This window comes from Oreochromis niloticus, linkage group LG5 (genome assembly GCF_001858045.2).
Source record: "Oreochromis niloticus isolate F11D_XX linkage group LG5, O_niloticus_UMD_NMBU, whole genome shotgun sequence".
NCBI classification, from domain to species: Eukaryota; Metazoa; Chordata; class Actinopteri; order Cichliformes; family Cichlidae; genus Oreochromis; species Oreochromis niloticus.
Window position 1 is genome coordinate 706,557 of NC_031970.2, and position 22,064 is coordinate 728,620.

Consider the following 22,064-nt stretch of genomic DNA (forward strand, 5'->3'; position numbering starts at 1 on the left):
CTTCATGTATTTAAACTGATCTACCATCACCACCTCGACTCCTTCATCTTCACTGTCGTATCTGCAGCTTCTTCACACACATGTATTCTGTCTTTCCTTCCTCTTCTCTTCAGAGCATACCTCCACCTCTCCAGGCTCTCCTCCACCCACCTGCTTCCTGCTCTCACTACAGATCACAATGTCCTCAGCAAACAGAGCTGCTGAGACTCCTGCCTGAGCTCATCTGCCAGCCTGTCCATCAGCACTGCTAACAAGAAGGGGCTTAGAGTGGATTTCTGATGTAATCCCAGCCCCAGCAGGAACCCATCTTTCCCTGCTACTGCAAACCTTCCCACTGTCTCTCTGTCCTCATACATGTACTGCACCAACCATTGTTTGCATGCACACAGAAACAGTGCAGCTCCTCCTGACCTTCTCTGTACATCTGAAGTGCTTGTTCTTGTCATGAAGCCATCCTGCTGCTCACACGTCACTCTTCCACCTTCTCAACACACTCTTTACATGTCAGTACATTTACACCTCTATCTGTCATCACACTAACCTGCTGTAAATCCTTTCAGCTGGAGCTTCTTTGTAGACACTTCCCTACATTGCAGCCTGATTACAATGCAGACAGTCGGCTACAGTGTGGCTGGATTTGCTTTCTTAGCGTCCTTTGCTATAAAATACCAGGATGTTAGGCTGAGTCGCTCCATAATATGAGCTGCGGCCCGGAAAGTACAAAGATGGAATATTGTTTGTTGTTCTGGAAATTTCCCATGAAATAACCCAGCACTTAAAATGACTGACGCTGTACTTAAATGTACTTACAGTGTAATTATTTTATTCTTTCTGTACAAACCTACTTGTTACACAAACTTACAGGTAACTACAGGCTACTTGTGCCTTATTTGCAGGTCGTGTTATAAAGTGTTACTGAAACAGCTGCTGACCAAAGTGATGCACATTTAAATGAGTCAAAGTCCTGAAATAATTCAACAGATTAAAACCAAAACATAAAATGAGAAACCATGAGTGAAACAAACAGTATGGTGGTGCTGATCATTGTTGCCTCACAGCAACAAGTTCCTGAGGTCATTTCCACCACCTGAGTGGGGCCTTTCCCCGACACTCCTCTCTGTGTGCTGTGAGTGTCTCTCTGTGTTAGCTGGGATAAGGAGAAGAGGAAGAGGATGGAGGCTGTTGAAGGTCTCTAATGTTGCGTTTTGTTCCACAGTTTAGGAGCAGCTGCAAAGCCCTGATCTCCTCTGTGTTTGAACCTGATCTGGAGACAGTGAGAACCAATAACTGAGGGCAAAATAAGGACACTGAAACTAAAAGCATCTACAGGGACGACTTTATGTTAAAAACACCAAACCATGAAGCACTGGTGCAGCTGACTCACACAGACTCTCCTCCACACTGTCCTCAGTTATAAAGTGCTTTACAAACCCAAACATTATGACTAACAGCTGGATTTTCCTGTTTCAGTGCAGCGAACTAACAATGAGCCAACAAGGCCTCACGTAACATCAGTCAGTGAGAGTTTCACTGTTTCAGCAGCTCTGTTCACTCACACTTATTAATATTAATGCTCATTACAAATGTTACAGCAGCTGATCCACAAATCTTTGTCTGTGTTAATAAAGTTGGATCAGTTCAAATAGTTTGTTGCTCTGCACTTGAAAGCAGCAGTTTTTCTAATGCACCACCTTCATGTTTCCTTCATATTTGAATCCCCCTGTAGATACTGACAGGTAACCATGTCACACAGAGCTCAAGCCTTTGAATCCAGCTGTGATTGTTGATTTTCTATAGAATGGACTTTTTCAAATCCAGCTGTAGGCCTGTGTTTGTGAGCTCATTAACAGCTGTTTATTTAGAGATACGTGGTCCTCACAGGACAGCCACTACAAACATATGATTTTATAGAATATGATGCATTACTGCAGATTCAACACAATAGAAAGGATTTGAAATGAGCTCAGCCTTAAACATGTGCAGCAGTAATATTGATCCATAGACACTGATGGGAACATTTTTCTGCACAATAAGTACTTTGACTTTTCAGTCCAATTTGCCAGTACTGCAGTTTTGTGTGTAGTGAGGTGTTTTCATGGTGTTTTATTGGTGCTTTTACTAAAGGAAGGCTTCTATCAAATTCTTCCAAATGTTGTCAAACTGAGCTGTGTGATGAAGTGAGTGTGACAGAAACACTCAGACTGTGTTTCTCTGCTTCATCAAGTCAAATCTGGTCCTCAGAGACTGAATAAAGTCCTGTCCCACTAACAGCAGCTCCAACAGTCTGTTCACTGCTTTCTTCCTGTCAGTCTTCATCTTTCTGCTGCGTCTCCTCTTCACACTGACCACTTTCTATCTAACAGTGAGCTCCCAGTGAAGCAGCAGCATTCAGCCTGTTAGAGTCAACACAAATGTCTCCATCCAAGCTCATGTTGTGCTTTGTTGTCCTCTCAGTCCCCCAGGTGGAGGTGGATTCAGGGGTGGAGTCTGTCCAGCTGCCCTTCAACACCACACTTCACCTGCCTGAAGAGGCTAAAGTGGAGTGGATGGATTACAACAGGAAGGTCCACGTGTATGAGAACGACTCTGACCAGCCTGAAGAACAGCACCAGGTTTACAGAGACCGAACGAAGATGAATGAAGACCTGCTGAAAACTGGAGACCTCAGTCTGACCCTGAAATACCCCACAGATGAAGACAACAGGACCTACACCTGCACCGTCTACAGCAGGGAGGGAAACATCCTGCTGAAGAGAAAGGTGGAGCTGAAAGTCAGAGGTCAGTGCTGTAGATACAGGTCAAAGGTCAGAGGTCATGTAGGAGTTTATTCTCTAAAAGCTTTTAGTTTGAATCTATTTTCAGTTCATTCAAATAAAATAAATTCTTTGATGTTTTGATGTAAAAGCCAAAAATGTCAGGCGGAGCAACTGTGTGTTTAAATGAACAGACTAAGAAGACCATTAAAATGATCCTAACTTCAAAATAAAAGCCTCTGGCGTCATTTGAGTTTGGATCAAATCAATAGTTTTGTTAGTTTAGTCCAAATCAATGTAAATGTATAAATATCAATAGTTTTAAAGCTGCTTATTTGTGCCAAACACATGAAGCCTTCAACTTTGTATTTGTCCAGTCAGTGTGGCAATAGAAGTCACTGTGAGGATTTTCAATGTGCTATCAAAGAGCATCCAAACAATCAGGTGAGAATGAAGAGAATTAGTGTGGATGGACAGAAAATCCATATCCAGTGTGATTTAGGAGCCGTTCATATATAATGAGTGAAATGAAAGAAGAGCACAGACAGTAAGAACATGAGTGAGCAGACATTTTGGAGCTGCTGATCCACACAGGGCTGGATGGAAGGAGTGGGAGTCCATGATGGCTCAAAGTCTCTGATCCTAACTGTTCCTGAGCCTCTCCCCTGCCTCCTCTTTGGATCTTCTCCTCCTCTTCTTCCTTATCTGCCTCCTCCACCACTGCTCTCTCCTCCCTCATCTCCTCCTCAGCTGAACTGAAGTCAGGGCTGTAACATGAGGAAACGTGCAGAAATGACTGAGTCAGCATGTTGTTGAAGTGAGTTGAGTGATTGTGAGCAGATTAGATGTGCGAGCCTCCCCTGTAGAGAAAAGCAAATCTTCTCCAGAGTTTCCCACCTCATGTTTTCCTGTGTCACAGCTGATTGTCAAATCCTGGCTGTCACTAAATGAGTGGTCCAAAGGTGGAAGGAGGAGCACAGTTAGATTGTTCACCTCCTAACCTGTGAAATCAATCAGCTGAATGAAAAACACTGTGATCCTATGAGCTGCTATCAGGGCTGCTCCATTCTCAGGATTCTCATCTGGATGATTGAAGCAGATTATTGATGAAGTCAGCAAACAGCTTTCAAAATGGCTCTTTTTCCAGGGGAACTCCCTGAAATGTAAATCTCATGGAAATGAAGAAGAAGTCCAAAGGCGTGGTTAGGCCCAGACTTGTGGCTGTTTTCAATGTAAAGCCCATGTTGCAGGCAGCTGCTGCTCCTTACTGGCCCACAGTCTCCACTGATGGATGTGTCAGCTCACTTGTACTGTAGCCACGGGGAGAGCGATGGAGAGATGAAGCTGACAACCAGAGGTGTAGTGCTATTGTTGAAGTAGCCCAGCGCACCGTGTGCCATGTAAGCACAAGTTTCCAGAGATGATTGGACTCTGAAATGATCCATGTTGGACTGAATTTAAGAACAGATCATAAAGTCCTCTGTGTGCCCGTCTGTCTGAGCATCTTCATCAGTGTGCAGCTGATCTACAGCTAATGTGCTGATTGATGAGCAGCCTGTTCATGGTGATGATGAGAAACAGATTTGATTCAAAGCACAAATGAGTGAAAAAGGAGCAGCAGCCATGATAGAGCGAGTCATCTGCTGACAGAAATAGTGGAGTGAAGGATTTGTGCAGCGTTTCTCTGTGAAAACAGCTGATTCAGATCAATGAGAGGAGGATGAAGGAGAAGCAGCATGTTTCTGATAGAAGGATCACTGCTGTGCTACAAACTGCTGGGACTGTGTGTGAATGTGTGTGTGTGACGGCTCAGCTGGAGGCAGGATTGGTCCAGAAGAGAGCTGCTTTATTCCAGACTAACTCTTCTAGAAAGCTGAAATCTGTGTGGAACAGCTGACCTGTACCATGTGGAAAAGAACAGCAACATGATTCAGCGTCAGATCCCGACACATCCACGGATTCATCCCGTTACAGGAACTGTGCCACACGTGGCCTCTGTTTGTTCTGCATGTGATGCTGCAGGGATTTCTTCAAGTCACTATAATATAGTGTCAGATGGACACATGAAGCTAACACGGCACATCTTTGTGAGTCTGCAGCATGTTGACACACATGTCAGTGTTGTACAGATCTGAGAGCAGCACAAACAAACTCCATCAAAGTGATTTGTGCTGTTGCAGAGCTGTGTGACTGCATTTGTCTTCATTATGGACACATTTCTACAAATGGGACTAAACATGTGACCTTCAGGCTCAACAGTGCACCCATTGGCTGGATGCAGCTTGTATTGTGGCTCCTCCCCCTTGACCTCCGTGTTAGCTTCAGGTCAGTTTAGCTGTGTTTCCTCCAAATCCCAGAATTCCTGAGGAGCAGGAATATGTGGGGCTGGGCTCTAAACACTCAGGGTGAGGACTGAGTGAAGAGCTACAGGACAGAGCCAAAGTTTCAGCACTGCGCTCACAGCTTTGAGACGTCCAATCAACAACTGGTCCTGATAACATCTCCCCTCTCATTCCACATACATGAAGACTGCTAGAAGCAGCTATCAGCCACATCAGGCTCACATCATGCTTGGTATTAAACATGCTGCAGTCTGCAGTAAACTCCCTGCCACAAAGCTTTGAGTGCTCTGAAAGGGAATCTCCTCCAAATCCACCTGTAACAAGGTCACCTGCAGAAATAACTGTGTCCACGGGCAGAGTCACTAACACTCTGCACCAGAGCTAAACCTGCTTTGGAGCTAAAAAGCTGCTGTCAGGGTTTCCTGCAGAGCTTCACAGTAAATGTGGAGACTGAAAGCTGTGGACAGTTTCTGTGGCTGGATTATTTCATATGTGTTTGTAGGAGTTTCACTTTCAAAGTTTGGAGTAAAGTGTTGAAAGAAATCAGGTCTGTGACGCACACTTTACTGCAGATTGTTCTCAATGGAACACAAAAAGCAATCAAAATGTGATTGATCCTGATGTGGTTGTGATTGTTGCTTCTAGCAGTGTTCATGTATTTGCACAGAGAGGGGGAGATGTTATCAGAGTGTGTAACTGATCAGATCTGATGCTAAATCATGTTCATGTACAGTCAGCTGATCCTCACAGTTCACTTTGTAATCATGCAGCTCTCCTCTGATCAATCCTGAGCTCCACCTGAGTCTCAGTCCTCAGGACCTCACACAGTCCCAGCAGCTTCTATCAGCAGAGTTCTCCCTGATATCACAAACATATTGATCCTCCTTCAGCCTCCTCTCATTGATCTGAACCGTTTCCACAGAGAAACTCATCAGTGAAACCTGAGCTTACTGTGGATTATTCTGGTTGCTCCATCACTCTCTGCCTCACACTCCCTCATCTGCTGCTTTCCTCTGATTGGCTGCATGTTTGTATAGAAAGCAGCACGTTGCTGGTAGATCAGCCATCAGCTCATGTTTGTGACTGCAGCATGGCACCAGTTTGCTCCTCGTGTTTCAGTCCCAGACTGACCTGCAGCTCTTTAGTAAATTCAGACAGCAGCTTTTGAACTGTTAGTAAATCTGACCATGAATCTCATTATGACACCTCTGACCACTCATTCTGTCTTTATTGGCTTTCATACATGAAACACGCTTAAAGTCACCATTGAATTTAAACTGGATGAAAGCAGCTGTAAGTCACTGCAGCAGCTCTACACCTGTGCCAACAACCAACCAACACCTGGGTGGAGTCCCAGCTGAAGCTGAGAGATACTCAGAGATCAGAGACAGAAGCAGCTGTATGTAAGCGTTCTACAGGACGGCTCACACAAACCTGATGTTACTGATGTCTCCTAGATAGATCTCATGGACCAAAGGCTCTCTGTGTCATCTTGGCTCCAGCTGAACTAAACTGAGAGTGAATTTGGGCTTTTGGGAGGGTGAAAGCAGAGCGCTGTAAAGGAAAGGGCTGTGATTGGTTCATAACACGTCAATGAGAAGAAAGGAAAGCTTCAGAGCAACATGAATGAAACAAAGTGTTTTGATGACGACTGAAAGCCAAAACTGTGACTGAAATCAGAATCCAGTTCATCTCCAGCCCTGTCAGCAGTTCCAGCTGTAGTGCTGTTACAATAATAGTCATCACTTCTAGTTTCACAGCAGGAAACTGGGAACATTCAGCGTCTCAAAGATTGACCTGTTAGCACCTGCAGACATTGTTGAGCTGGGTCTGCTGATCTTGTGGAGGTCTTCATTTCTCCACTATTTGGAGAAGCTTCAGCAGGATCCACAGTCAGAGTCAAAGTGGAGTTCTAGCATGGACGTAACGCTTCAAGAAGCTTCAGACAGACAGTGTTCTCCAAAAGTTCTGCTCTAAAAGGAAACTTTGAGCTGGCTCTGTAATTGTTGTAGTCAGAAGGATGGAGGCTGGATCTTTGATGAGTGCTTGCACACAGGCTGTCTTTAAGTATTCTGGGACACAGCCAGAGGACAGACAAGTGTTCATTATTGGAAGCAGCCGAGGGGCAGGGACATCCCAAACTTCACTCAGGAACTTTGGAGGAATCATATCTACACAGCTTGATGAGCGTTTCAGTTGTGCCACAGTCCTTCAAAGCTCCTCCACAGAGACTGGCAGAAAAGAAGATCAGATATTGTGGCTGGGGTCAGGGACATCAAGAAAAGAATCAGGAGCTGCTGGTTTGGATTTCCTCTCATTCATTTGATCCTTCAGAAAGTTTAGAAAGTGAAGACGTTCCTCACTCGATGCCGTAATCTGATGAAAACTTGCAGGATTTCAAAGACGCTCCACTGAGCTCCAAAGAGCTCTGGGCTGTGCTTATTAGAATGAATTAAAGCCTGACTATTCAAAGCTCCAACATTAAGAAGAGCAAAGTGAACCAAGGTGGATGGAGGCAGCAGAGAAACTGTAGGGTGGAGCTGAATGCTTCATCAATGGGATGATGCAGCAGATTTTCTCCACCTTGCACAAACTGTCCTGTTAGTTATTATGACTGGAATATCCAAAATGTCTCCAGAGGCTCCAAGTCCAGCTGAACATGTATTAGTGTTTAGAGTGGAACTGAGATGATAGGGACTAGGACCTGGGGGACGTCAGTCAGTGACGGAGCGGTCAGCAGGTGTGGGCAGGTGTGGACAGGTACTTGATGGAGTGTTTCCTGCATGCTGGACTCCATATGATATGTTAGCAGAGAGTATCTGGCTCCTGATTGGTTGAAGTGGAGCCCATCTGCTGCAGAAAGATGCCTCCTGTCCCAGAAAACATTGAAGTTGTCTCTAAAGCCCAGGCTGTGGGAGTCACACACAGAGGAGAGCCAGGTGTGGAGGCTGAGCAGCCGCCCAAACGCCTCACGGCCACAGGTGGGAGTGGGGCCGCAGATACAAACACTACGGTGGGCTTGTTTCACAGCCTCACAAAGACACACAAAGTCCAGTTTGAGGAAGTGGGAGCGCTGTTTGGAATCCGGTTTGTGCCCATGTGGATAAGGATGGTGTCGGCCTCCGGACGGGATCGTATTCTGCCAGGAAACTTGTCTAAAATGTCCCAGAGCGTCGGGCCGGGAAAAGACAGAGCGTACGCCTCCTTTATTGTGAAATTCCTCACCATGGTAACTGAACACATCAGCTGGTCTGCAGCAGGTTATGTTCAGAGTTTGAGGCTCAAATTGGCTCAAAGTGTCCCATTTTCACTGATTGTTTCCCGACGACATGCTTCAAGTGTGATATGGATCCTCTGCTGAAGGAATCTGCTTTCTATCCACAACCTGTTGATCCGTATCTGACTAACAGCAGCGCAGGAAGCCCTGCAGTTATAGAGAAACTGTCTGAGTCGCATTGTTGCTGCAATTTACCTGCAACTGCTGATGAAGAAAAAGTCTCAATGTGTTTGTGTTTGGTCCTAATCTGCTGCCAAGTCTGTTTGACACTGCTGGATTTGCAGCTGATAGATGACAGATTAGAAACTGATCAGTCTATTGATCACACAATATTCCATCAATAGAATTGATTTGACTTTGATTTGTGTAACAAAGTGATTTCCACGTCTCCTTCATGATGTGACAGTGTCAGAGCTGAATGCACTTGTAGAGTATCATGTTTTTATGGCTCACATTTAAAGTGTTCCAGCTCTAATGTACAGCTGTCATATTAGAAATAGAAGCAGCTCTGATTTTAGTGCTCAAATAAATCTATGAAGTGATGAATTCACACATGAACAGTTTTCTGCAGCGTTCCTCTCGGCCTTATTTGCAGCTCCACTCTTGTTTTTGCTCTAATAATTATTTCTCTCCATGAGCTGTTTCTCTGCCTGAAGGAGGCGCCACTCCATCGCTTCATTTAGTGCAGAACAAGAGTCACATGATGCTGCTCTGTCAACACCAATCACACTTTGTACAGCTCATGTTGTGTTTGTTGTCCTCTCAGTCTGTCAGGTGGAGGTGGAGGAGGGGGCGGAGTCTGTCCAGCTGCCCTTCAAAACCACACAAAGCCTGCCTGAAGATGCTAAAGTGGAGTGGATGGACAGTGATGGTGATACAGTCCACGTGTATAAGAACGGCTCTGACCAGCCCAGACTGCAGGACCAGGTTTACAGAGACCGAACGAAGATGAATGAAGACCTGCTGAAAACTGGAGACCTCAGTCTGACCCTGAAACACCCCACAGAGAGAGACAGTGGGAGATACAGATGTTTTGTGTATAGTAGGAAGATCGTCAGAGGGAAATATGTGCAGCTCAAAGTCAAAGGTTTGTTTCTTTATTTCTTTCTTTGTTTGTCTGTCTCTCTCTGACTGTCTTGTGTCTCCTCTGCAGGGAGAGTTCAGGTCCAGGATCAAACAGGGGACATCAGGAACAGAAGCAGCTCCATTGATCCGACTCCTCTGATGGCTGATCAATCAGTTTGATCTGTGTGTTCTTTGATTATTGATCAGTGATGTCAGAGTGGAGTCAGTGTGATGTTGTTGTTGTGTGTTTGAGACTTTTAGTGTCCATGAAGGTCTCTGCTGCCGTAGATCCTCTGAACTGTGAAAGAGGTCTCACTCTGGAGGAAACTCTCAGCACTTTCCAGCAGCTCCTCCATCATGGAGGATGTTCCCTCACTGTAACAGGTGGAGGAGAGAGGAGAGGAAGCACAGGTGGATCCTCTGAGGAAGAGGAGCCTTCCTACAAACCACATGATCACATGACCAGAGGGGCGTGGCCTTCAGTGGTAGTAATAAAGGAACAGTCCACATGTTCCACTTTGAAGGCTCATCTCCAACAAAGCAGACCTGTGATCACTTTAACTCAGTATGATGGATTGTTTGGATTTGTCTTTGTTTCTCTGGCTTTTCTTGTGTGTCTGTGTGTCTTTGTATGTTGGATAGAGTCATGTGACCTGCCCAGGGACTACACATGGAAATGAGCAGTTTAGCTCAAATCTGGCAGGTTTCCATCTTCTGTTTTTATCCTGATGTCCATGAACATGAACACTGTCCCTGTCAAATAAATCCAGATACAAAGATCAGATCTACTGAGCATCATCAGCGTGTCAGCCGCTAACTGCATCTTCAAATAAATAAATGTGTCTGATCAGCGGTGATAAGAGGAGAGACGCTGAGCGAGTGAAACTTTAAAAACTGACTGAAAAAATTCTTCTTGGCTTCATTTTTCCTTCCAGTCTGAAAAAACTTCATTTAATGATTTTAGAGAAATATGAGACATTTGAAGACCTTCATTTATTTGAATTTCAGAGTTTTTAATGAGCCACAGCAGCCCTGAATAAACACTTGAATTACTGTCTGAGCTGCTGCAGTTTCCTGCTGCGTCCACTGGGTGTCAGTAAAGCTGCAGGTGTCTCACCTGTGAGTCCAGCTGTGGGTAAACAGTCCAGCTGCTGCTTCTGCCTCCAGCTGAGGAAACACTTCATTCATTTTATTGCTGATCTCTCTTTATGAATCCACCTGAACTCGTCTGATCCTGGAAACCTTTCACTTTCCTTCCTTGCTGTCTCCGTCTGTCTCTCACTTTCACATTGGTTGGTTCCTCTCTGAATCTCTCCTCTTATCTGTGAACGTTCATGAGGAAAAAGCAGAATCAGTTCAGGCTTCGCTCTCACAGGATTTTAATGTTTGTGCTCAGAGTCTTTTCAATGAGCTCCATCTTTTTCCTGGAATCATCTCCAGAAGGAGCTGAAAGGATCCGTGTTACACAACGTGGCCACTTTAAGCCCATTAAAAGGATCCAGGAAATAGTCGGAGCCCAAAAACCGTCGGGGGGAGTGAAAGGTGTGTTTTCTTTGATGACGTCACCAAAATGAGAGCTTTGTAAAAACAGGAGAAAGAAATGTGCCAGTTTATTAAACACGTCTCATTTCAACTTCCCGATGAAAGTGTCGCTTTGAAGTCAAAATCTGAATCCAAGACTGAGCTGTGTTTTTGTTTCTGCAAAGTTCTTCCACAAACTCAGGTTTTCAAACAGCTGTGACAGCTGCCTCTGTGTGTCAGTAAGTCTTTGAGCTTCTTTATCATAATATCAGCAGCCTTAAAAATAAAGACGGACTGATGTGGACGATTATCAGTAATCAAAGAGACCGATCACTGATATCTGGAGCTGACAGAGATTTAGAAACAAATCAAATCCAGCAAGGAAAATGTATTTTTCTGTTGTGGCAGAAACGGTTGGTTTCAAATATCTGATGATGTTTAAGTGTTCATGCAGCTGTTACACATCTGTACTCACAGCCAGCTGTAGTGCTCAGGCCTGCTTAGCCTCTAATCTGCTGGCAGAGAGCTAATAATCTACTAATAATCTCACTCATACGTTACAGGATGGCTGACAGTGAACATCACAGCAGTTGTGTTACTGAGGTATAACAGGGCAGCACTAACCATGAATGTGCATCAGACCAACTCACCAGAGGAGTTTGTGTGATCACAATAACTCCTGGACACAGCTTCAAAGTGACTCCTCACTCTGACAGCACATTACACTCATCAGTTTCACTCACACACATTTTTATAAACTCATCATAACTACTTTGAAACAAAGTTCCAGCACACAGAGGAAAATCCACAGCTGCAGTGTGTGGCTGCCACGCCCACATCAACATCACCGTGGCGTGTTCACTGACCATTAAACAGTAGGAAATGTCACTCAGCAATGAGACCTGGGTCACGCTGACATCATGGTTGTGTTCTGTGTCCATATGAGTTTGAATCTGCTTCAGTGAGGAGAACATCACAGTCCACGCTTCCTTCAAACAGTCCACAGACCCGTCAGGTCTGAGCGTCGGGGACATTTCACGCTTTTTGAAATCAGCTCTCAGGATTACAGCAGCTCATGGATGTCATCAGTTTCCTGTTCTGGTGAGTTCACAGCAAACAAAGTTCCTCCTCGTGTTCCTCTGTGAATCCAGTCGTGCTGGAATATTTGACAATATTCCCACAGTAATGATGTCATTTCTACAGGAATTGGTTTTATAGAAAAATCCTGATATCTGACAGCTCATGGGAAGGACCAAAGGGAGGAGGCCAGATATGAGAGCTTAGTAAAAATGTTCTATAACAAGGTAAAATAAGCAAACTCATGTAGCTCAGTGAAGTCAGCGGGATGTGCAGCGTCTGGATCTGTGACATTGACTGAAAGAAACCATAACACAAAGCAAACAGCCAAAATCAAACTCCAAGTAGAGACAGAAATCCTGCTGCCACCATTCATTTCTGTTTGGAAGCAGACATAAAGTCCTCGTGCTGTCAAATCCAGAACCACTCGAGCCTTTTGGAGCCGTTTACATCTGTGAAAAAGGTGGAAACATGTCAAACATGTGAGGAAGAAGCAGCAGCAGCTCACACGTTTACCACAACCACACACAGTCCTCTGAGAGCAGCGTGGCCTCCATCTTTGAAACAAAGTTCACAGTGAAAATCAAACAAACTCGCTGATTGATTATTGATTGATTTTCAGAGATGATGTCAGATCGGGGCTGCTCAGGGTGCTGTGGCTGTAAAACGCCAATCATATCCACTCAGAGAGCCTCACTAAGCCCCGCCCCTCTTCATACACCTGCTCGTCCTGGTCGGGCTCACTGGGGCGGCGGTCTCAGCGCACACGCTCACACCTCTTTCCACGTCCTCCAGCTCTTCTGGGACGCTGAGGCGTTCCCCGATGAGTGGACAGACTGAATCTCTCCAGCGTGTCCTGGGTCCGCCCCGGGGTCTCCTCCCAGTCGGACGCCTCACCCAGACGCCCTTCAGAGGAAGCTCACGGATGGCGTTCGTACCTTCAGCCTGATCCTTTCAGTCACAGCTCGTGCAGTCACAACACTGCTGCCAATAAAGTGACACAAAGCATCTTAAAGCCATTTCAATAAACGCACACACAGAGTTATCACAGCACTCATGAAACATGCACACTGGGCACAAACTAACTTCTAACATGTTGAACTTTGCTCCAGTTTGTTCTGATTGGCTGAAGCTTGGTAGTCACATGGCTGCCTGTGAGTGTGTTTAAACACAGAGAGAAGCTGAAGCTTCACATGTTGTGTTCTTCACACAGTCGGATCAAACGTGTAAACTTTGTGACACAGCCTGGTCTTCATGTGTGTGTGTGCACGGTCTGAGGAGCTCTCAAGCTTTTCATAGAGGACACACACACTGATGCAGGAAAAGATGGATGCACATGAAAGCTTCACACACTCCTGATGAGTGAGGACACACACACTCACAACATGAGCAGCCAGCAGGCTTTAAATGCTCAGTGTGAAGAAGTTTCCACACTTACCTTAATATCATCAAGCAGCCTTCTTCTTCTACTGGTTCCCACAGTTCCCAGTGCTAATAAATGCACAGCCACATGTGCTCTCTGTCATCACCTACAGATCTGAGATCAGTAGCTTGTCCACTGTAGGCTTTATCTTTTCCATGTAACTGTGCTGCTTCACAGAGAGGGAGAACTGCAGCGCTTTGTTTGCTTGTGAACAATATGTGCATGTTAAATATGAACAGCTGCTCCAGCATGTGTTAGTGTGACAGACTGAAATGTTGCTCCTTTTAAAGCTTCTGCAGGAACTTCATTTGAACAGGCAGGAATTAGTTGTTCAATAAACGCATGAATTGGACCTTAAAGGTGGCCAATCGATACCAACGCTGGTATTGGTGTCGGATCAATACTAGTGTGATGGGACTGAGACTTTGTTTCTATGCTCTAAGTTCATTATACAGACACTGGACTGTGTTACATCAATATTTTGGGGGAAAACAAAGTAGGTCAAACATGCACAATGAAAACTGTCTGAAGCTTTTGGTGTGACTATCACACCTATTTTATTTGTAGCCTGCAGCACATTGTGTTTTACTGAGACGCACATTTATATTCAAGGTGTCCAAAAAAGCTCAAAGCTGTGTTTTTATTGTGTTAACTAATTATTGCAGAATGTGAACATCACAGTGATTTAGTGTCATTAAAATGTGTTCAGAACATTGATGATGGTTCATCTCTGTTAAGAGTTTTTGTGATATTTTAAAAATGTTTTCCTTTGCCTTATAATGTTTCATTTACTCAGTTGTCCTTATAATGTTTCATTTACTCAGTTCTCCTTTTCCTGTTTCATTTACTCACTAAGAAAGGCCTGAGAAGCACATAGTGTTCACATATCTTTATGTTTTGTCTTTGCTTCTTCTCACACACATACACATGAGCCCTGCAGTAATCGCTGACTCCTGTAAAAGTATCTTGCAGACACCCTTGGAAACAGGACCCAACTGGCTTCTGTTTTCCTCGAGATAGACAATACACTCACACACACACACACTGTGTCCTATACATGCCCAGATTGTCTGTTACAGCCTGAAAAAACAGGGAATGCTACGATGTATAAATAAAGCTGACTGCAAAGCCTCGGTGTGAGTATCACCCGATCACTCACCCGTGCGCACGTAGTTCTCTGAACAAAACTCTGACTGTTTCTGTATTCTTTCAATGTTTTAAAAATGTCTTGCCACTGACATTTAATTGGTCCTTCGAGCCGGATAGTTTATTGATATTATTGTATCATCTAACTATTCACAGACGGAGCCACCGGATCCTGACGTCGTGAGTACCTGCACTGCAACCACCGCTCCTAGCGAAGCGAGGAAAAGCCCAGAGTCGTAAATTCGCCTACTGGCCAGTGTCTTATACAGGTCCACGACGCCAGGTTCTCGGTGACGCCGGGAAAAAGAACACAGCGCAACATTGAAGGTGAATATAAAGCAGCCAGAAACACTTTGCGTTGAATAATCGATTTTAGTTTGACACTGCTCAAAGTAGAAGGGCCCTGTGTGGACCGAAAAGGAAAAGGACAGACGTGTCCTGTGTAAAGTAAATGCTCGCCCGTGTAAGACGAAACAACCTGCCCTGTGTGGGCCCGTTTCGCGACAAAAAGTAAGGGTTGGAAGCCAGTATATCTCACGCTCGCCTGTGTAAGACGGATTAACACGCCCTGAGAGGCTCAATCCGCAGCAAAAATAAAGGTTGGTAGCCAGAGAAACGAGAGTGTCAAATAAAAATAGGATTTTTTCTAAGCGCGCTGCATGTTTGTTGAGGAGTAAGTGTTTCATTGAATAGGAGCTCTAGGCTCCTGCACTACTCCTATTGTTTTCCTGTGAGTACTGGATGGTGAGAAAGAGAAAAGGTTGCGCGTCAACGCGTAAAATTAAGTCCGCCCTGAATTTAGTTCAGGGTAGAAGGCTGACTTAATAACCTCCTCTGACTCTAGTACCAGAACGTCTCACAGTGTGTGCTGGCAGTATAAATAAAATATAAAATATAAGTATTGCATCGATTAAACAAACTTAGAAATGGGCAACAAATCCAAAAGTAAACTAAATGTCCCACATGGGAGGAAAAAAAATGTAGCCCCTCCACATTGACTAAATTAAAAGAAACCCTCCAAGCAGATATAAGTAAAAAAGAGAGAGATGCATAAGGTATATTATGGCTGTGTCATTGTTCAGCCAAGGAAAGTGTGTCTCCAGCTTGGGTGGGGGTGAAACTGCAGATCACCCCCAGCCCTCGATGGATACATAATAAAATATATACTATTGATGTTATATAGAAATAAGAGAAAATAATATTAATAATGACATAATATTAATGAGAAGAAGCATCCTATTCAGTTATGATGTGAGGTGGATAATTGTTAAAAGTAGTCTGAATCAAGCTTAAGGTTTGCTCAAACTCAGTATAATGATATATGAGATGAAGAAAATAAGGAAAATACCAAATCTAATCAAGTGCATAGAGACGCTTGACCTGCTTGAAAACCTGTCATCCTAGATGAGACATTGTTGAGATATAGAGCACACCTATACTAACAACTAAACACCCTTTATACAACAGCTAAGGCTACACAATTGCGAAGCTGAATTAAATATATGGTCACTGCTAAGCTGATGAGCAGGTCACACATTTTTTAGAGCAGGAGCTGCATAAGAACACATCAGAGGGAGGGAAACAGAGCTATTAAAGCTCAATCATGAAGCTGTCTGTGAGCTCAGTTTTTTCCTCATGCTTCTGATTTGTCTTTGGCAGCAGCCTTTTTGCATCCTGACTCGTGTGTAAAGCGTTCAAGCCATCAGTAACTTGTTTTTTGTTTTGTTGGGTTGAAAAATGAATAAATCAGTGATCATACTTGTGGATCACAGTGACACATAATGATTAGGCATGTGATTTACTAATGCAGATGTAATAACTTTATTCTAAAATTCAAGGAGAACAAACAAGAACAACATCTTCAGTTGTGTCTTGTTGTCGTTCTCTGTGTAGTGTGCTGAATTTTGTTTTTTGTTTCTTTTGTTTTTTGAAATGTTGCCTGAGTGATGAGTACTGTAACTTCTGAAGTAGCTCTCACCATGCGTCCTTGATGATGATAAGCCCAGAGCCAGCTGAGAGCTGGGTTGTCTGTTTTTTGTTTGAAATGTAATTTTGTGTTTCTCAGCAAGGAACAACTACAATTTCATTTTCTGTTTTTGAGAAAGGAGAATTTAAAATAATAGTAATAATAATAATAATAATAAAACAAAGAGTGATGTTTTGTTTAAGTGATGAAGACAGCTAATACTGCAAAATACCATTTAGTGCATGATCTGCGAGCAATACATGAAATCATCTTATTTATCTTTAAATAAACTCCAATCATGGAGACCTGAAGTCACATGCTTAGGGCACACCCTCTCAGGTGAAGGCAGAAAGCTACTAAACAAAAGAAGAGAAGCCATACAAAATGCGCCACAGCCACAAAACTAAGCATTCACATTTTTTCTGACTCTTTGTGAGCCTGAGTTATGACCTTGGCTCCGTTTTTCTGCTTCCACCAAAGGTGGGGGTGACGCTCCCGTGGCATGTGCTCTGTTCTCTTTACTATCACAAAGAGGGAAAAAAAGAGAGAGAGGCCCCTACTCTCTGAACACAATACTCTTTTCATAACTCAGCGTTATGAAATGTCATGAAACAGTGTAACTCACTCACAGTAAATCAGCAGTATAGGATAATACAAACCTATCTAATAGATCTGGTGATTTTCACATTCTTTCAATTGGGAGGTGTGATGCAAACTGAAACTAAATACTGATTAAACAAGAAGTATGATGTGGCCTACAGCAGTATCATGATTCACTCATTTTGTTTACAGGTATAATGTAATGTAATCTCACAACTACTACAAGCACTTTTGCCTTTCTTAGCACACGCGAGTGAAGGGCAACTGTTAGAGACATGCCTTGTTTGAGGAAAAGTTAAAATTAACCTGCCTACAAACGCAATGAAAAAACACAGCTTACACTCATGAACACGTGAAGATTTTCCAGCAAGGTTAAAGCAGCAAAAAATTAATATACACCTGTTGTTAAATGATGAAGTTTACCTATTACTAACAAATAAACCCTCTGGGTTGCAGGACAACAATTTAACTTCTTCAAAAAGAAAATAAAGAGACTGGTATGACCAACCAGTGATTAAACAACAATTTTAGTGGTTAAAAGTCGAATTGTGAGATGTGTTCTGCTGATTGAACGACACATGTGATTGCTGACGGAAGGAAAATTCCTTTTTGTGCTTTTAAACATGATCTTAAGAATTTAAATATCTACCTGTGTTGTCCTGTCAACTTGGTGGGTTATCAGTTGATTACATCGTGAGAGAAAAAAAAGAAAAAAACAGGGGAAGGCTGACACAGGGCCTGCCCGGTGTTTCTCCCCTCTCTTTGTAACACAGCCAACACAACATAATTTTCCTGTTCGTACACTTCTGTTTGTTTTTGTTTTGTTTTGTTTTGTTTTTTCTTCTCTTTATGTTTAAATACAGGCTGCTTTGCCGGCCCTGAAAGCCGAGGCTGACCTGGACTCCTGCTCTCCCCTCTACCACCTTCGACGTGACCCTGACCAAATGCTGCAGCAGCTGGACTTACAACAACAATTTCCTGAAAATGTCAACAGGGCTGCAGAAAAGCGATCTTATGCAGCGGAGACGGAGAGCGTTAAAACCAAGGCCCGTTTCACTACACGGGGGAAAAATTCCCAGACTGCGTCAGCTGACAGAGCTGTGACGAGACGCCTGCCAAGCAGAATGACAAGTAAGGCCGAGCAAAAGAATGCTGACCTTAACAATTCTGCAACACTGTGCAGGACAGTGATGGACCAACACGGCAGCAAAAAGGGCGTGCCAGAGACAGGAGGAGCAACTGAGGTCGAATGGACAAAACACAGAAGAAGATGCAGTTTTCACCTGCGGTGAGCATGGACACTGGAGAAAAGGACTGTCCCAATTGAGGTCAGAACCAGGACCGACTGAACTTTGAACAGCAGCAATGGTGGCAAGTGGACTGAAAAGGAGGAGGGCAGGACCCCAGGGCACGCTTCAGGCTGTGGTTTACCCAGAACACTAGAACAGGAAAGTGATGAACACACACACATCTATATACACCGATTCAGAATGAAGTGAAATATACACATGAACACATGTGCACTCGTTGATAGAGGGAGAAATGGCACACACACACGCTTATGCAATGAAGAATGCTCTGCTCACAAATGCTTATCCTCATGCAAAATGCTGCACACAAACATCCCAATACATAATTTTTATGAGAAGCAATTGATTACTTAAAATGTGTTTTATGTCACCCAGAGGATATTTATGTAGATTTAAGGAACAAGGTCTAAAATCGTCCGGTTATGAAAACAATGTCTGTGCGTGAGGTCTGTTTATGGCTCAAGGTCTTGATTGAATTGTCTATTGTGCTACACACTTCGTAAATGAAGTAATATCAAAAGTCTCTGAAGCACTGGGCTTCAGTATAAAGCATCACTGTTCATACCACCCACAGAGTGCAGGGTTGGTAGAAAGAACAAACGGCACTATAAAACAAAGACTAAGGAAATGCATGGCGGAAACCGGTCGCCCCTGGCCTGAATGTGTGGGTCTAGTCAAAATGTGGATGAGACTAACACAAGGCTCACAGAAACTGACACCCTTTGAAATAGTACAGGGGCGACCCTTTCCTCTACCCATTACAAGTGAACCGATAGACAAATCTATAAGAGAAACAACACTAGTAGAATGGATGACAAAACTGTTAGAAAACAAAAAAATAGTTTTGAACAATCAACTGCCAGATGATTCTCTTCCAGTCTCTTCCAGGTTGAAACCAGGAGATTGGATCCTGATAAAAGTGCTCCAGAGGAAAAAGTGGAGCTCCCCGAGATGGGAAGGACCCTACCAAGTCCTCCTGGCCACACCAACAGCCTGCAATATTGCTGAACGACCTTCCTGGATTCATTAGAACCACTGTAAAAAAGTGAGCGACAGTCCACACTAAGACGCCAGCACCCCTGCCTGTTAGTGATCTGGGAGGTGGAGAGAGGGCTGTTTGGGTAAATCCCGCCCTTGTTCTTCTCGCCCCTAGTCTACTCACTCACAGGACCAGGTGTGTTCGGTCATCATGAAGACCCTACTCGTTCTGGTGGCCAGTGTCACAATTCTGTTGGGACTGCTGTCGCTGATTTCAGAAGAAGAAGGACAAGATTGACACATGACACAATACATCCAGACGACATGACACAAGATCACAACCACCCATGGATGAACAATGCCTGGTACCGTTATGTGTACAACTCCACAAGAGACAGAAACTATTACATCTGTTCGCACATGCCTCTTAATGCAAAACACCTGATAATGTGCATTCCACCAACATGTCTGACGCACTGAACACGCTACGTCAGCTCAGACGAGTACAGCAGCAAGATTACACACACAACACAGAGGACTGGCTCACATGGCTGTTTAACGGGTCATGGAAGTCATTACTCACTAAAGGACTAACATTCGTTGGAATGCTCCTTATGCTACTTTGCTTATTTTCCACATGTGTACTGCCTTGTATTCGGAGTATGATAAGCAAAATGTTTACTGTAAGATTGCAAGCTTATGTTGCATTATCTCAAAATGAACAAGCTCAAGAAGAGGTACAAGTTGAAGAAGATGATTTTTAATCACTAACTGTGTAAACCCAATAAAGTTGATCATGTACGTTTTCACAAAATGATACTCTAGTTGAAAATGCTTCTGCAAGTGACTAGTAGTTGAAGTACATAAATATATATGAACAACAGCAGGGAATGTTAAGAGTTTTTGTGATATTTTAAAAATGTTTTCCTTTGCCTTATAATGTTTCATTTACTCAGTTGTCCTTATAATGTTTCATTTACTCAGTTCTCCTTTTCCTGTTTCATTTACTCACTAAGAAAGGCCTGAGAAGCACATAGTGTTCACATATCTTTATGTTTTGTCTTTGCTTCTTCTCACACACATACACATGAGCCCTGCAGTAATCGCTGACTCCTGTAAAAGTATCTTGCAGACACCCTTGGAAACAGGACCCAACTGGCTTCTGTTTTCCTCGAGATAGACAATACACTCACACACACACACACACACACTGTGTCCTATACATGCCCAGATTGTCTGTTACAGCCTGAAAAAACAGGGAATGCTACGATGTATAAATAAAGCTGACTGCAAAGCCTCGGTGTGAGTATCACCCGATCACTCACCCGTGCGCACGTAGTTCTCTGAACAAAACTCTGACTGTTTCTGTATTCTTTCAATGTTTTAAAAATGTCTTGCCACTGACAATCTCATAAATGCTGACACACTGCTCTCCCCTACATATACATACATATACTGCCATTAGAAGTGACACAGAGCAGTGTTAGTATTGATATGAGCAACACTGCTCATGGATTTACTTGGTAGTGCACAGCACTGCTGGCCTTTCATCACACAACTTGGTCCTTTGATACAGCGAGTTCAAAAAGTTGTTGAATGGACTCATTTCATGTCAGTGATTGTAAAGATTGTTTTTCTTCTTTCAGCCCTTAGAACTGCAGATATTTGTGTTGATGTTCTTTCCACACAGATGATCCTTCTGCTCAGCCCTGCTGTGTCAAACCAAACAGCTCGTCCACTTACAGAAACACAAACAGCAAAAACAAAGAGTTGATCTTTATTAACCTTGGAGCAGATTCCAGTCATGAGACATCCTGCTGAGTTCATTTGGTAAAACTCCTCCCAGCAGCTTATAGAGACCTTTTCTAGTGGAAGTTCAAGATTTGCTGTCATTGCAGTTTGTCTGATGCACATCACGTCATGGCTGCCTGCGGCTAAATCTGCACAGCTTCTTTCTGCAAGTGCTGAAGACACGAGTGCATTTACAGCAATATTTGTTAGCCTGCAACAAACAGCTCCAACCACAGTAACAAATGTGTGACATCAATGATTCATTGTTCAGCTGCTCAATGTTCAACCGTTTATTTGAACTAAACGTGACGCTCCCCCCATGTTCTTCTCTAATTGTCTTCTATGTCCTCCCTCCTCATCCAAGCCGTGCCAGCCCACAGACCATAATCAGCCCACACACTGAACTCACACATGAAACTCCACCTGACGTGGTTTTACATCAGCATCAGCAGATTGGACGCAGCTTTGTGTTCATCTGTAAATCAGCATCTCCCTGGAATCGTTTGATTCCTGTGGATTAAAGGCAGACAGTAAACTGAGCTTCCAGGCATGTAGGCAGCTACAGTAATGCTGCACTAGACAGCACGTCCTCGCCCATTAGCAGGCATCATCTTTACATTTGATTTTATAAAAACAAATCATGAATTAAATCCAAACTGAACAACTGCAGACTCATGAAAGGATTTGCAGTTTTGCAAACTCCTGTTAAAAGGGAGTTTTTCTTTCCCACTGTTGCCAAAGTGCTGCTCATGTATGTATTATTGTAGGTCTACCTTACAATATAAAGCACCTTGAGGCGACCGTTGTTGTGATTT

At 43.6% G+C, this 22,064-nt stretch overlaps 2 long non-coding RNA genes across 3 annotated transcripts; one reads left to right on the top strand and one right to left on the bottom strand.

Moving 5' to 3' along the window:
* Positions 1-12,773: 12,773 nt before the first annotated feature.
* On the top strand, positions 12,774-20,811 carry LOC109200546 (uncharacterized). 2 transcript variants are annotated; one of them, XR_002060714.2, is made up of 2 exons: positions 12,774-14,931; positions 18,034-20,811. It is a non-coding gene; the product is annotated as an uncharacterized LOC109200546 (long non-coding RNA). The 2 variants fall into 2 exon arrangements; XR_003220030.1 differs by having other exon boundaries at positions 19,359-20,811.
* Positions 20,812-21,219: 408 nt separating this feature from the next.
* Positions 21,220-21,957, bottom strand: LOC112846852 (uncharacterized). The gene is made up of 2 exons (XR_003220031.1): positions 21,659-21,957; positions 21,220-21,422 (listed from the first exon to the last, which is right to left on the bottom strand). It is a non-coding gene; the product is annotated as an uncharacterized LOC112846852 (long non-coding RNA).
* Positions 21,958-22,064: the final 107 nt, after the last annotated feature.